This window comes from Papio anubis, chromosome 11, assembly GCF_008728515.1.
Source record: "Papio anubis isolate 15944 chromosome 11, Panubis1.0, whole genome shotgun sequence".
In the NCBI taxonomy this organism is placed as follows: domain Eukaryota; kingdom Metazoa; phylum Chordata; class Mammalia; order Primates; family Cercopithecidae; genus Papio; species Papio anubis.
Genome location: NC_044986.1, coordinates 57,037,244 through 57,052,569, shown reverse-complemented (window position 1 = coordinate 57,052,569; position 15,326 = coordinate 57,037,244). Strand labels below are relative to the sequence as shown.

Below are 15,326 nucleotides of genomic sequence, written 5' to 3'. Positions count from 1 at the left end.
CCCATGCTTCGAAGGAATATTTAAGTTCTTTGAATATGTTCTCAATCCCAAATACAAGAATGGTTAGATGTTACAGGCAATCAGTGAGGACAGAATTGATTCATTTCTTTCCACTTGGATGCCAACCAAAGTCTGACTATTCTTAAAATTCCCTTCCAATATGGTAAAAAAAAAAAAAAAAAAAATATATATATATATATATATATATCTCCTTTGATTTGATGATTCATGGTAGTCCCAATTGGGGTGATACTCCCCTGGAAGGTTAAGTTCAACTGTCATGTGAAAAGATACACAACTTCTCTAACCTTTAGTCATCTAGAGAATGGGAACAGATATCACTGAGTTTTCAGTACAAGTTAAATGAGATGATTTAGGTAAGGCAGCCATATGCCAAATATCTTGGACATAGTAAGTACTTAGTGAATGGAAGCGAAAAACAGATGAAATGGAACCTGCGTGCTCAGCATTTTTGACCTTGGTTTTCAAGGCCAAAACCAAGGTCAAAAATCCAAGAGAGAAGACAATCATGCATGTTGCAGAACAGAGCAGTGTGGTCTTTTCCTGCCAGTCTCTTCAACCAAATGCTGACGTTGCTGCTTAGTGCTTCATGACAGTGGTTTAACAATTAGAAAATAAGAGCTGTGATAAGGTAAATAATAATTATTATTAATAATAATGGGCTGGACGGAAAGGTGGGTGGTGGGAGAAAAGAAGAAAGGGTGACCCTTTCTAAGAGAACATTTGCCCTCACTAGGGCCTCCACGTTCTCTATTAAGTAAAGCCAGCCCACCTCAGGGCTGAGCTTGGCTGAACCACTGATTGACTCAGGAGCAATTCGTCTTCACTCTCCCAATCATTTTTTTCCTTCTTTTCTTGAGGGTTGGATGCAAAAAGTCTAGTTAGCCATGCTTCTCAGTGCTTGTCACATTGTCATCCTCAGTCAACACAAGGCCCTCTCTTTTTATATTTTCTCTTTCTTCCAAAATACCCACTCTCATCTTCTGTTCAATGTATGTCTTTAAACATGTGGGTTTCTTTATACACAGTGTTGTTTCATGTGCATAATTGTTACACAAATGGTGTTACATAGCAAATTTCCTTCTATCTACTTTTCTGACTCCACACTGTTCTGGAAATCTAGCCATTTTACAATGTGTGCATCTAGTCCATGGCTCCCCGGGGCTGCCTAGCCTCCCATAGGCGGCATCTATCCCATGTGATTCCTCCATTCAACTGGTGATAGAACCACTAGCCAATTCCCATTCCTTGGCCCTACAGTGAGCCTTCTCGTACATGCCCTGGGGTCCAGATCTAAAAATGAATTACAGGCTGGGCATGGTGGCTCACTCCCACAATCCCAGCACTTTGGGAGACCAAGGCAGTCAGATCACTTGAGGTCAGGAGTTTGAGACCAGCCTGGCCAACATGGCGAAACCCTGTCTCTACTAAAACTACAAAAATTAACCAGGTGTGGTGGTGCACACCTGTAATCCCAGCTACTCAGGAGGCTGACGCAGGAAAATTGCTTGAACCCGGGAGGCAGAGGTTGCAGTAAGCCAAGATAGCACCACTGCACTCCAGCCTGGGTGACAGAGAGAGACTATGTCTCAGAAAAAATAAAAATGAATTCCAGGTCCCACTCCAGATGTACTGAATCAAAGCCTCCCAAAGTGACAGGCATGTGTGGGAAGGGAACACTGAACTCAATGACCAAAATCCTTCCCTACCTTAGCACTAAGACAACATGCAAAGAATCTGAAAGGCTATGAGCCAGCCCGGAGACTGGTTCCTCTGACCAGCAAGAAGAGAAACTAGGTTTAGCTTCCTGCCACCTGAGAGGCTTCAAGAGGCTTCCCTGATTGTGAAAGTTATTACCTATTACAACGAGTTATTCCATCCCAAATGGCCTTGGCCTTTTGTATCATCTGACCCTCGTGAAAGGCAAGAGGCCAAGATGACTTCTTAAGAGCTCCCTAAATACTAAGATGCCTGTTTTTCTGCATTTAAAAAACTTCCCTAGCTTGATTTAATCATGTCACAGTGTATTCAGATAGCAAAGCATCACGTTACACACTATAAATATGTACAATTTTATTTGTCAATTATACCTTAATAAAGCCGGAGGGAAAATTCCCTAGTGAGCTTGTGCATGTGTTGAAGGATGTCTTCTAATTTCATTTCACATGTGAAATCTGAAGAAAAGTAAGCTTCCAGTACAAATTTTGGAGATTGTTGAAACTGCCTTGGAAGTCCTGGATAAATTATTTCTTGGACATAAAACTTCCCTATCTCCTAGTTTCCTGTCCCCCCCCCCCCCCCCCCCCCCCCCCCCCCCCCCCCACAGAGCACACCACCTAATTAGATGGAGAGTGCTGAAATCACTGTGTTTTCTCTCTCAGCCCCTCTCCCATTATCAGGTTTGGACCCCTTTACCACTGTCACCAGGATACCACTTCACTTTATATACCTGAGAGTTCTTTTTAAATGAGTAGTCAAGCCAGGCACAGTGGCTGAAGCCTGTAATCCCAGCACTTTGGGAGGCCGAGGCAGGCAGATCACTTGAGGCCAGGAGTTCAAGACCAGCTTGGCCAACATGGCGAAAACCCATGTCTACCAAAAATACAAAAATTGGCCAGGCATGGTGGCAGGCACCTGTAATCCTAGCTACTCAGGAGACTGAGGCAGGAGAATCACTTGAACCTCGGAGGCGGAGGTTGCAGTGAGCCGAGATCACACTACAGCACCCCAGCCAGGGCAACAGAGTGAGACTCTGTCTCAAAAAATAAATAAATAAATAAATAATAAAATAAGTAGTCATCTGAAATTTTTAACTCTTAGAGAAATGGGCTTAACAATCTAAAAAAAAAAAAGAAAAGAAGAATTAATGTGAACTGTCTTTTCAGCAAATGCTGTTCCGCTGGTTGCTTTTGCTCTTTTCTGCTTATGTTTGCATAGTTACCCCAGATGCAAGGTCTCGGGCATGTTAAGATGCACTTTTATATGCTCTTTCAGTTTTATTCAAATGTTTCCGTTTTATTCAAATATTTCCATGGCCAACCAGAGGGATCAAAGGTGTAAGTCTTGGCACCACTCTACCAGAGTCCAAAAAAGTGATGCGAGACTCATCATCATCATCATAACATTTCTGAGTCTATGTTATGGCCACGCGTTGTGATGAGTGCCTTGTTTGCATTTGTCTCATTTAGTTCCCACAACCACACCTTATGGAGAGGATAGTGAGGTCCCCAGAAGCAGAGCCTGAGGTGAAGATTCCCAGGCAAGTGGTTTACTTAGGAAATGCCCTTCCATGAGAGCAGTAAGGAAGGGGGAGACTGGAAAGGGTGAAAAGCCACGCCAGGAAGCCCCATTCAATCTGGTCTCAAGCGGTGCTCGGGAGTATAGACTACGCCACAGAAGGGGCTTTTATATTCCCGCACTAGTGGTCGAAGGCTAAGTGCTCAGGCAGCGGAGGGGGAGCGGATAATGGAAACTCCCGCATTTCAAGCCGGAGGCAGGGAAAGTAGCTGCAGCAGTGTAGGAGGAGTCCTGCAATGGGAGTCTCCAATATGGACTCTGAAACGCAAACCGAAGAACACAGAAGCTGGGGAGGGGCACCCAGACAAGTTAAAAAGGATGCAAGGGGCCAGCCAGTGGATCACGCCTGTAGTCCCAGCACTTTGGGAGGCCGAGGTGGGCGGATCACCTGAGGTCAGGAGTTCGAGACCAGCCTAGCCAACACTGTGAAACTCCACCTCTACCAAAATTACAAAAATTAGCCAGGCATGGTGGCAGGCACCTGTAGTCCCAGCTACTCGGGAGGCTGAGGCAGGAGAATCACTTGAACCCGGCAGGCAAAGGTTGCAGTGAGCCGAGATTATGTCACTGCACTCTAGCCTGGGCAACAGGGCGAGACTCCATCCCAGGAAAAAAAAAAGGGGGGATGTGAGGACACCACGGAAGAGCTCAGATTGATCTGTGCACTAACCACTATTTTGAAAATCTGAGAACAACCTAGGCTATTTGATGGGACACACTGATGGAAGTTTTGTGCACTATCAGCACACAAAAAATAAATATGGATGAAAAAAAATGCATCCTCTGTTGCCGCTGGGTAAAAAACAACAACAAAAAAATCAATTTAAAGATCAAAAAATAAATTCATTGTAATTAATGTCTCAGAGTTATAGAACCTAAAACATAATCATTTGTACTGCCCCCAAATATACATAACGCTTATTTGAAAGGGCCTCATTAAATTTTCTCTAAATTGTGCAAAACAAATTTCATGATTTACTTGAACCTAAACGAATTTCTGCAACACAGTGGTTTTGAGAGATCTAAGGTGCAAAGTTTTCAAAAAGGCCAGGATGGTACTCAGTTCTCCACCCACCCCATCATCAATCTCCTAGAATCATCAGTCCATGAGTAATGAATCAAAAACTAAAACTGAGAGGCAGACTTTTAAACTTCAGGCCAAATAACACCAACAGCCTGATTTCCATGGGTTTTTCTGCCTGATTTTTATTTCACCTACCATATGACAAAAGAAGAAAGAAAAAAAGAAAGAGGGAGGGAGAGAGGAAGGAAGGAAGGAAGGAAGAAGGAAGGAAGGAAGGAAGGAAGGAAGGAAGGAAGGAAGGAAGGAAGGAAAGGAGGGAGGGAAAGAAGGGACGGAGGGAGGGAGGAAGGAAGGAAAGGAGGGAAGGAAGGAAGGACGGAAGGAAAAGAAGAAAGGAAGGAAGGGAAGGAAGGAAAAGAAGGAAGAGAGGAGAGGAGAGAAGGAAAGAAGGAGAAGGAGAGAGAAATAGGAAAGAAAGAAAAGAAAGAAAAAAGAAAGAAGGAAAGAGAAAATAAGGGAGAAAGAGGAAAGAAAAAAAAAGAAAGAAAAGAGAAAGAAAAGGAGAGAGAGAGAGCCCTTTCTGTCTAAAAGGCTGAGTGCGGTGGCTCACACCTATAATCCCAGCACTTTGGAAGGCTAAAGTAGATGGATCACCTGAGGTCAGAAGTTTGAGACCAGCCTGGCCAACATGGTGAAACCCCATCTCTACTAAAAATACAAAAATTTGCTGGGCATAGTGTCAGGCACCTGTAGTCTCAGCTACTAGGGAGGCTGATGTGGGAGAATCACTTGTACCCAGGGGGTGAAAGTTGCAGTGAGCCAAGATCATGTCACTGCAGTCCAGCCTGGGTGAGAGGGTGAGACTCCTTCTCGAAAAAAGAAAAGAGAAGAAAGAAAGAGAGAGAGAGAGAGAGAAAGAAGAAAGAAAGAAAGAGAGAGAGAGAGAGAGAGAGAGAGAGAAAGAAAGAAAGAAAGAAAGAAAGAAAGAAAGAAAGAAAGAAAGAAAGAAAGAAAGAAAGAAAGAAAGAAAGAAAGAGAGACAGAAGAGAGGAAGGAGGGAAGGAAGGAAGGAAGGAATTGTGAGAAGAAAGAGAGGAAGGAAGGAAGAAAGGAAAGAAGAAAGGAAGGAAGGAGTTATGAGAAGAAAGAGAGGAAGGAAGGAAGGAAGAAAGGAAAGAAGGAAGGAAGGAAGAAAGGAAAGAAGGAAGGAAGGAAGGAAAGAAGGAAGGAAGGTAGGAAGGAAGGAAGGAAGCTTGAAGGAAGTCATTGCTTAGAGCCCAGGTACTAGAATCCAGACCTGACTCCTCATTTTAATAAACTAACAAAGCTTTTCCCCAGCTCCAACTGCCCAAATTCTAAGCAACCCTGTCAGCTGCAGCAAGAAAAGGCAACATCTTTCCTTGGATCATATTTCTGGTCTTATTCATGCAATTATATTGGGAATAAAATGTTTTTATTGACCATTAGATCTTGGCAACTTGCTGGGGGAGGGGAGGGAGAGTAAACATTTGAACTCATTTTAGTGGGTACCTACGTTCTTTCACAGTTTGGGTGAGTGATGGATACATTGTTAATACAGGTGAATGATGTTTCTATAGGTAATAGTAATCTTTGTTTAAACTAGTTCTTTCCAAAAATGACATTTCTCTCTCAGTTTCAATAGGGATGTTCTTCTCGACTAGGCATGTTCCAAAGGAGAAATGATTGCAATCGCAACCAATTAGGATCTCTCTCCTGTCTTAAAAACACTCAGCATGAGCAAGGCCTTCAGATGACAGCCATGAAAATATTAAGAGGTAGATTCCATTGAAATCTAACCAGGAAGTGAAAGCCTGCCAGGTTAAAGATAATTTCAGATCTCATTTCTCCTAAAACAAACCACCTAATAACACAGGCTCATTGATCTTCAAGTCTGGAGAATACATTACAGCTGTCACTTTCCCCTCCCCACCCTCTCCCTCACCCCAAGCACCTGGACCTGGCCCTGGCCCTGGAGAAATTCCATTTGACCAATATCACAACATACGCAAACAGATGATGCAAATGAAGTTCTAGACGTTTTGTGGTAGGATAAACAGAAAACAATTTCCAAATCGTACTGAGGTTCAAATTGAACATCCTATAACCTAAAATCTCTGCCTTCCCAACTGATTTTCTCATCTCCACCCTATTTTTTAGGGAGATAACTTCGGTTCCGTCAGTTCTGGAAACTGCTTCCACCAGTGTGGTGCCAATTATCCACCTCTTATCTTGGGAAGCCTGGTGATCATATCTTGATTCAGCCTTCCTCCTGCCTTGCCAAAGGCTTGATCTGAAAATTATCACAAATCATTTCAATTCATCTAGGACTTTTTGAACTTCTATATGCCAAATATAGTATGAGACTCTGTTTTTGGCCCCAGAGAGCAACTAGCATCTGATTGCACACATCCAAATAACAATAAAACAATAAATGAACATACCAAAATTAATGCTATAGACCAGGTATGGAAAATTGATTTCATCTCATCTACTGACCCAGATCAGTAATGCATGATTGTGTTGTGAGGGATTCTGAGGCACAATCCGAGGCCAAGTTTAAAGGCAAAGAGGGTGGAGATTGTACAATAGCATCTGATATGACTCTAGGAAAAGGAACTAGTGGCATAATTATCAAGTGTTTATTCATTCACAGATATTTATTGCACTGATACCTGTCTAATCTGTGTTGGGCGCTTTTCCAGGCACCAATGTCCCTATCATTATGGAGTTTACATTCCTTTGTGGGAGGCATGCAACAAAAACTAACAAACAAGTATGTATTTTTATCAGGTAAGTGCTAGAAAGGGAAAAAAAGAAGAGGCTAGAAGATGATTAAGAATATCATTTTTGAACAAAGGTAATCAGAGATACTCTCTCCAAGGAGGTATTATTTGAGTATAGACCTGAATTAAGAGAATTCAGAGAAGACACACTGGCTATAGTTGGTCTGTGCTCCACAATATTTGTAGCCTCAGCTCAGACTTGAAGGCCAGGGTGACTCAGCAGCTGAGGGACAGAATCATCTGGAAGTGTCTACATTTGCATATTCGGTGGTTAAATGCTGGCTCTTGGCTGAGACTTCAGCAGGGCTGTTGACTAGAACACCTGCATAAGTCTCACCACACGAATTAAGTGAAGAAGTGAGTCCAACAAGCAACTAGGAAAATGGCATCTGGAGGCCAAGGGAAGAGTAGGTGCAAAGACCAGAGGACAAGACCCGACTTAGTATATTAAAGGCTGGTCAAGAAGACCTGTGGCCTGGAGACAAATATGAGCAAGAGGAAGAATGGCAGTTATATTTAAGAAGGTAGTCAGGACAAGTCATATCAGACAGTTAGTTGTTCTCAATCTCAATGTGCAACAGAATCACACAGGATGTGTTAAGTCTATGGACATCCTGGCACCATCCCTTCTGAATTTTTTGTTGGCTTTAGGGTCCCCGGTTCCTTTACTGAATATAATATTGTTGCTGCTGCTGTTGTTGTTGATTACAAGGAAATATTCTTTTTTTTTTTTTTGAGACAGAGTCCCACTCTGTTGGCCAGGCTGGAGTGCAGTGGCACGATCTCGGCTCACTGCAACCTCCGCCTCTGGGTTCAAGTGTTTCTGCTGTCTCAGCCTCCCGAGTAGCTGGGATTACAGGCATGTGCCCCCATGCCTGGCTAATTTTTGTATTTTTATAGAGACAGGGTTTCACCATGTTGGCCAGGCTGATCTCGAACTCCTGACCTCAGGTAATCCACCCACCTTGGCCTCCCGAAGTGCTGGTATTACTGGCATGAGCCACCATGCCTGGCCAGAAATGTTCATTTTCTGAACTTTTACTGAACCAAGGACCACTATCTCAAGAAGTAAAGTCCCTCTCTAGAGAGTTTATATGAGGATAATAAGAGAACATGGCCTTTAGAGTGGTTGTTTCCCACCTGGGAGATATTATAGAAAATCAGCTGGGTTGGTTAGGGCCAATAATCTTCAAATTGTTGAAGCTGCTAAATCAGGAGGGTGCTCCACCTGGAGAGGTGACCATCTTAATGACCAAAACCTTGGGTGAGGAGGGCAAAGTTTCTTCTGATTAAGTGGGCATAGGTTAATGCAAGAACCAGGAAAGGAAGACCAGGCAGCAGCTCTGGCAGTCACATTTCAGGTGAAAGAAGATGTCAAATAATAAAGCATGCAGTGGCAGAGTTCTTTCTTGTTGTGAGCCCTGACACCACCCTGGGGACTCTTCTTCTCCCTTAAGACATAGAGTATCCTTCATCGCCTCTCCATCTCCTTTTCATCCTTTCTCCAGTAAAAAGCAAGCTCTGGAAAACCATCAGACTCTTTCACTGTAAGGTGTTTTGGCAGGTGGTGGCAACAATATCTCCCATTGCACATATTCTTCTTACTAGGTGACCTTGACACTCCTCCCTTTGAGTTACAGAGTCTGTGGCCCTTCCTTTTGAACCTGGGTGGATCTTTTTTACTAACTCAAGCAATAGAATATGATAAAAGTGACATCACGTGACTCCCAAGGCTAGATCAAAGTTATGTCATGTGCTTCCACTTTCTTCTCCAGGGACCCACTCTCAGAATCTAGCTGCCATTCTCCAGGAAAGCCCAAATGAGCCCAGGCGGAGAGACCACACAGAAAGATCCAGTGTCAGTGTTCTTCTAGTCAATAGTCTCACTGAAGTCTCAGCCAAAAGCCAGCATCAGTCACCAAATATGTGAGTATGGGCACCTGCAAACATTATGAAGTAGAAACAAGCTGGTACTGCTATATCTTCTCCAAATTTCTGACTAACAGAATCCATGAGAATAATAAAATGATTGTTTTATGCCACTAAATGTTGGAGTGTTGTGTTATCCAGTGCTATAGTTTGGATTATTGTCTCTTCAAACTTCATATTCAAATTTGATCCCAGTGTTGGAGGTGCAGACCTAACAGGAGGTGTTTGGATCATGGGGGTGATGATCCCCCATGAAAAGAATGAATAGAATAATACCCTCCCTGGGGGTAGGAGGGTACAAGTGAGTTCTCACTATTAGTTCCTTCAAGAACTGGTTGTTAAAAAGAGCCTGACTTGGCCGGGCACAGTGGCTCACGCCTGTAATCTCAGCACTTTGGGAGGCTGAGGTGGGCGACTCACTAGGTCAGGACGTTGAGACCATCCTGGCTAACACGGTGAAACCGTGTCTTACTAAAAATACAAAAAAAAAAAAAAAAAAATTAGCTGGGCATGGTGGTGGGTGCCTATAGTCCCAGCTACTCAGGAGGCTGAGGCAGGAGAATGGCGTGAACCCAGGAGGTGGAGGTTGCAGTGAGTTGAGATCGCGCCACTGCACTCCAGCCTGGGCAACGGTGCAAGACTCCATCTCAAGAGAAAAAAAAAAAAAGAGCCTAACTCCTCCCCCACCTCTCTCTTGCTCCCTCTCCTGCCATGTGATTTCTGCACACATTGGCTCCCCTTTACTTTCTGCTATGAGTGGGAGCAGTCTCAGGACCTCACCAGATACAGCTGCTGGTGCTATGCTTGCTATATTTCTTGTGCAGCCTGCAGAACCATGAGCCAAGTAAACATCTCTTCTTTATAAATTACCCAGCCTCAGGTATTCTTTTACAGCAACACAAAATAGACTAAGACATCTAGCAATCGTAACTAGAAAAAGTATTAATGACTAATGAGGTTGAAAGTGTCTTCCCTTTCTCATTGAATAATAATAGGAAGCAATGCGGTTGGTGTAGAAGCTCTTGGAGTCAGGTTTGGGGTCAAATCCTGGCTCAGGCCACTTACTAGCAGTGTAAGTGCTGGGGAAGGTGATGATCTCTTGAACCTCTGTTTCTTTACCTGTAAAATGGTATTGGAGGCTAAAGTGAGGGAGGAATATATAAATGAATATGTAAAATAAGCCCTCAATCTCCCCCTTCCTCTGTGCTCCTCTCCCATCCCCACCAGAAGCATGAGAGGGTTCATGGGTTAGTCCACGGCCCTATACCAGGGCCATAAAGCTTTGAGTAGTAGCTTCCTCCTCCTTGGATGTCCCACCACAAGGATCCCTTTGAGTTTCTGTCCACTTATATAACCATCTTCTTGGGGGCCCAAAGGACTGGTGCACAACTAGAAGCAGCCACCTCAGCTTACAGTGGAAAATAATTCAGCCTTGAAGTTCTACAATTACACACATCACTGCCTGCGTGTCTATTTCACCATCAAAGCAAAGAAGCAGCAACTTGGTCTCCCACATGTCTCCTTCTCCGAAAATTGTCTCTCAATGGTTTCTGGGTAATCTCATTGTTCTGCCTTTGAACCAGTCCTCTGGCCTGGCTGCAGCCCCAGCCACAATCTGGTGGCTTCTCTTCCCTAATTGTAAGGAGGCTGGATGAGTATGCAGAGGATGCAGGATGTGAAGACACGGCCAGCAGGGACACCAATTAGGCAGCCTCAAAGCAGTGATGGGGGCCAGAGGAAGGGAGTATTGAAGGAAAAAAAAAAGTCCCCCTTTCTCAGGGTAACCTTTCCAAAAACAGGCATCCTGTTTCTTACTATCAAAATCATATATATTCTTTGGCATCTGGCACTATAAAGCTACAGATGTTCTGCCCTTGGCTTTTACAGATCCCAACAGGAACTGATATTCAGATCATTCAAAGTGAATGAGAACAGGACAGATTATGCCGACAACAGGTGTTAGATGGGATACTCTTCTAATGGAATTCCTAGAGCCATCCAGTTGTCTGACTCGCAAATATCTTGAGCCCAATCTCTTCGCCATAGTATAACTGATATTTTCATCACCACAGGCACAGCCATTTTAGGAGGAACTCTCAGCCACCTGTCCAAGCTTTAGCAGAGAAGAGTTTTCACACCTGTCTTAGTCGGCTCAGGCTGCTCTAACAAATTACCACAGACTGGGTGGCTCAGACAACAAACATTTATTTCCCAGGGTTCCGGCAGTTGATAGCCCGAGATCAGGGAGCCAGTGTGGTCAGGTTCTGGTGAGGGCTGTCTTCCTGGCTTGTAGAAAGCCATCTTCTCCTGATATCCTCAGCCAGGAGAGAGAAAGAGGAAGCAAGCTCTCCTCTCTCTTCTTATAACAGGACTAATCCCCTCATGAAGACTCTACCCTCATGAGCTAATTAACTCCCAAAGGCTCCATCTCCAGGTACCATTCCCATTGGAGATGAATCAGGGGTAGAGGGAGCCACAAACATGCAGGCCATAACAACACTCTCTCCACAGTGGTGGATTACTAAAACCCCAATTCCAGAGCCCCTCCATATACACTAAGCTTGCCCAACCCACAACCCATGTGCTACATGAGGCCCAGGACAGCTTTGAATGCAGCCAACACGAATTCATAAACTTTCTTAAAACATTATGAGATTTCTTTTTGCAATTTTTTAAAACTCATCAGCTATCGTTAGTGTTAGTATATTTTACATGTGACCCAAGACAATTCTTCTTCCAGCGTAGGCCAGGGAAGCCAAAAATCGGACACCCCTGATTTACAACTACTCCTCCCTGTGGAGCAGCGGCCAACCTGGTTGGTGTCAGCAGGATACTCACTGGACCAGGTTGCTCAGTTTCTCTCTCCCTTGCCTTGAGGAAGTGCAGAAAGGGCTAGGACTCTCTGGATTGGGACTTCAAGAGGTAACCCGCAGGCTGCTATTCACTCATAGGCCCTTCTCTCTGTACCAGCAATGGATGTGTGAGCCAGCCCCAGCCCTCCCTGAAGCCAGCCAGGTAGGGATGATGGGAGCCCACTGTGCCCTAATACCCCGCAGGCAGGGAGGGGCTAAGGCCTGGGTTTGAGAGGCAGCAGGAGGCTGTCACTTGGCCCAGGGCCCCAGGCCCAGGTTTCTAATTCACCTTGACCAGAGAGTCCTGAAATGCAGGATTCCAGGGCAGTATCACTAGTATCACTGAAACAGTGCTCACGTTTTGGCTGCTTGTATCTTTGATCCTCCAGTTAGAACCTGAAAGCAGGAAGAGATAACTAGGTGACTTCCCGAGCCCAACCATCTTTTTCTTTTCCACTTACTATGACCCTGACACTGTCTTACAAGACCCTCATGCTAACGCTGCTTTGAGTGGGGAGAGGGAGGCTCTAGGAGGATATGTCATTTACCCAACGTTACAAAGTTAGTAAGCAGCCCAGACGTCTGTCTGAATGTTAGATCCACTCTCCAGTGCTCTGCTATCTAGCTTCTCTTTTGTCTAACAACCGACAAAACAGACCCAGAGAAACTAAATTACTTACCCATTTTATGCAGCTAGCACCAGAGCAGGGATTTGAACTTGCTTCAGTACTCATTCACTCTTTCCTTTGCACCCCACACTTAGGTATAAGGATCCGGAGGGCTGGAGAATGTAAGTGACTTGCCCCAGGTCACATAGAGTTCATGTGGGGCTACTGAGTCCAAGGTCAGTTTCCTTGGCCACCAACTCTTAGGAATTTCTGTCTGCTGTCTGCCCTAATTCTCATTACTGACAAACCCTCCTGTTCTCTACTTGAGTCTGTACCGGCAAACTGTGTCTCACACCCACAAATTCCTCTTAATCACTATGTGCACAGAGGTTGGGTTTTAGGTTCCGAGATCCTTTTAATGAAATGTGCATCTCGCTTTCCCTTGGCTAGTTGACTAAAGTTGAACCTGTGATGGGATTCTGGAGTGTCCAAAGTTCACCAGCGTTGTAATCTGCACTTACAGGTAGTGAGCAGAAGAGCCCTGAGTCTGGCACCCGTGGGCTCTGAGGCTGCATCTTTGTTCTCTGGGGAGGCAAGAGGCCAGCTGGATGTAGGTGTTTCTTTGATAATCCCAGTTTAGAAGATAGATCATTAGGAGAGATAATGACATAGAGAACCTATTCCCCGTCCTCAAGTGTCTTGGCAGCAGATGCAGAAATTAGAAGGATACAAGGCACCTTTGAGCTCATGTAAAGCCACCCTCATCTTTCAGGAGGCATCAAAGTGAGCAGAGTTGGAGATCCTAGGTAATCAATGAGAGCACGTATGGAACAGAACACACTGGGAGTTCAGGGAAGGGCAGATTAGAGACAAAGAGACTGAGGCTGGAGAAAGCGTGTCACCCAGGCTCCCCTCAGTGTTTGCCGTCCCCATTCCCAGCCCTAAGCCTCTTCCTGTACACAGTATTGCTACTCTGAACCTTGTTTCTCACGGCAGGGTCTATATCCTGGGTTGGCACTTTGAGACTGCCCCTTCATCCTCGTCTAGGCAAGCATGACCTCAGGCACTGTGGGATTGGAGAATTTGGGAATATCGTAGTCAGCATCATAATACTTGGATGATGAGTTAACACTGGGGGTGAGTATCTAGTAATTTAGTCAAGTTCCTCAGGGTCACAGGGCAGAAATGCACTTAGAGCCTACAGATCCCAGCAAGCAGTGAGAGTTTCCTTGCAAGGATCCTTAGCACACCATATAGGAGGAGAATGGATGCACTCATCCCAAATCTCACTTTCAGTTCTGGATGCCTGTGGTTCACAGCACTAGGGAGGGGCACAGCAGCACCAGAGACTGACCTCCAAGCTGAGATGCCCTCTTATTTTCCACTCCACATTTATCTTTCCCAAATAAAATACAGTGGAGTTAGTTTAATGTCACCTGGTACAAAGCACCTCTCTTGGGCAGAGCCAGTCTCCCTTACCCCAAGGCCATTTGCTTTTCATTTCATATGACAGTCTCCAATTCCAGCCACAATGGCCAAGAGAACAACTGATTTCATTTCCACAACAAAGCATTCTACATGAATTATGGATACCAAGGCAGGAAAGCAAAGCAAAACAAAACCGATGTGTTGGCTGGGCACAGTGGCTGACGCCTGTAATCCCAGCACTTTGGGAGGCTGAGGCAGGCGGATCACAAGGTCAAGAGATCGAGACCATCCTGGCTAACATGGTGAAACCCCGTCTCTACTAAAAATACAAAAAAAAATTAGCCAGGAGTGGTGGCGGGCGCCTGTAGTCCCAGCTACTCGGGAGGCTGAGGCAGGAGAATGGCGTGAACCTGGGAGGTGGAGCTTGCAGTGAGCCAAGATTGCGCCACCGCACTAAGGCCTGGGTGACAGAGCAGACTCCGTCTTTAAAAAAAAAAAAAAAATGAATCCACTTATGTCAAAAGTTGACTGTATATGTCAGTGAGGTGGCATGAACCTCTCCTGTCTTCCCACTGCAGCCACCTTAGATCTTTTGCTTGTCTCTTAGGTTATTTTCTCTTAGGCCAGGCTCAGAAGGAAATGCCTCTTCCCTTTGGAGAAACCTAGTATCCAAGGCCTGACTCTGAGCAGCAAACTTTGCAACCAGGATCCAAGGTACAGAAGACGACTTGAGGAGAAAGAACAGGGTAAAAGGGCAGGGTTAGCAGAGGCAAGGGCTAATCCAGCCACAGCCCTTTGGCACTGGGTGTTACATGGCCCAGAGCCGCTAATTTAGGCAGTTGCCACACTCGGACATGGCAGCTGTCTTAGGACTCTCATATGTTGACCACTGGCTTCCTAAGCCTGCCCTGCCGCAGGGAGAAAGACGATAGGGACATATCCCTTGGATTCGCTGCTTCTCTCCTTAGGACATCGCCCCCATTGGGAAGCAGATAATGGTAGGATTTGATGGCTTTGACTCTTCTGGAAGGGCCATTTAAGGTTATCCTCTCTAACCTCTTTCTGAAAGTAGCAAGGTGTGGTGACTCCCCAGAATGTTTCCACATTAGAATCACCCAAGGAACATTTGAAAATTACAGATTTTCCAAATCAGATTCACTGCAGGAAGAGGCAGCCCAGGATTCTACATTTATGAAAGCTCTCCATGAAATTCTGATGATCAACCACTGTGGGGAACTAGCTGAACTTAAAGTGAGATTGGAGGGAGGCTCTGGAGGCTCTACCAGGTATCTGTTTGCCCAAGTGATATACACGCGGGAAGGTTTCTCCTGAAATGGTAAGTTTACGGTCAGACACTCAGAGG

The 15,326-nt window shown here is 45.0% G+C and overlaps 1 protein-coding gene across 1 annotated transcript in view; it reads left to right on the top strand.

Annotated features, from left to right (window-relative positions):
• Nucleotides 1-9,343, top strand: part of RHOBTB1 (Rho related BTB domain containing 1) — a 142,334-nt gene extending 132,991 nt beyond the window's left edge. Inside the window, exon 10 of the mRNA XM_021943429.2 lies at nucleotides 8,922-9,343. The gene's annotated coding sequence lies outside the window, so the exon portion shown is untranslated. The remainder of the gene's footprint in view (nucleotides 1-8,921) is intronic.
• The last annotated feature ends 5,983 nt before the right edge of the window (nucleotides 9,344-15,326 follow it).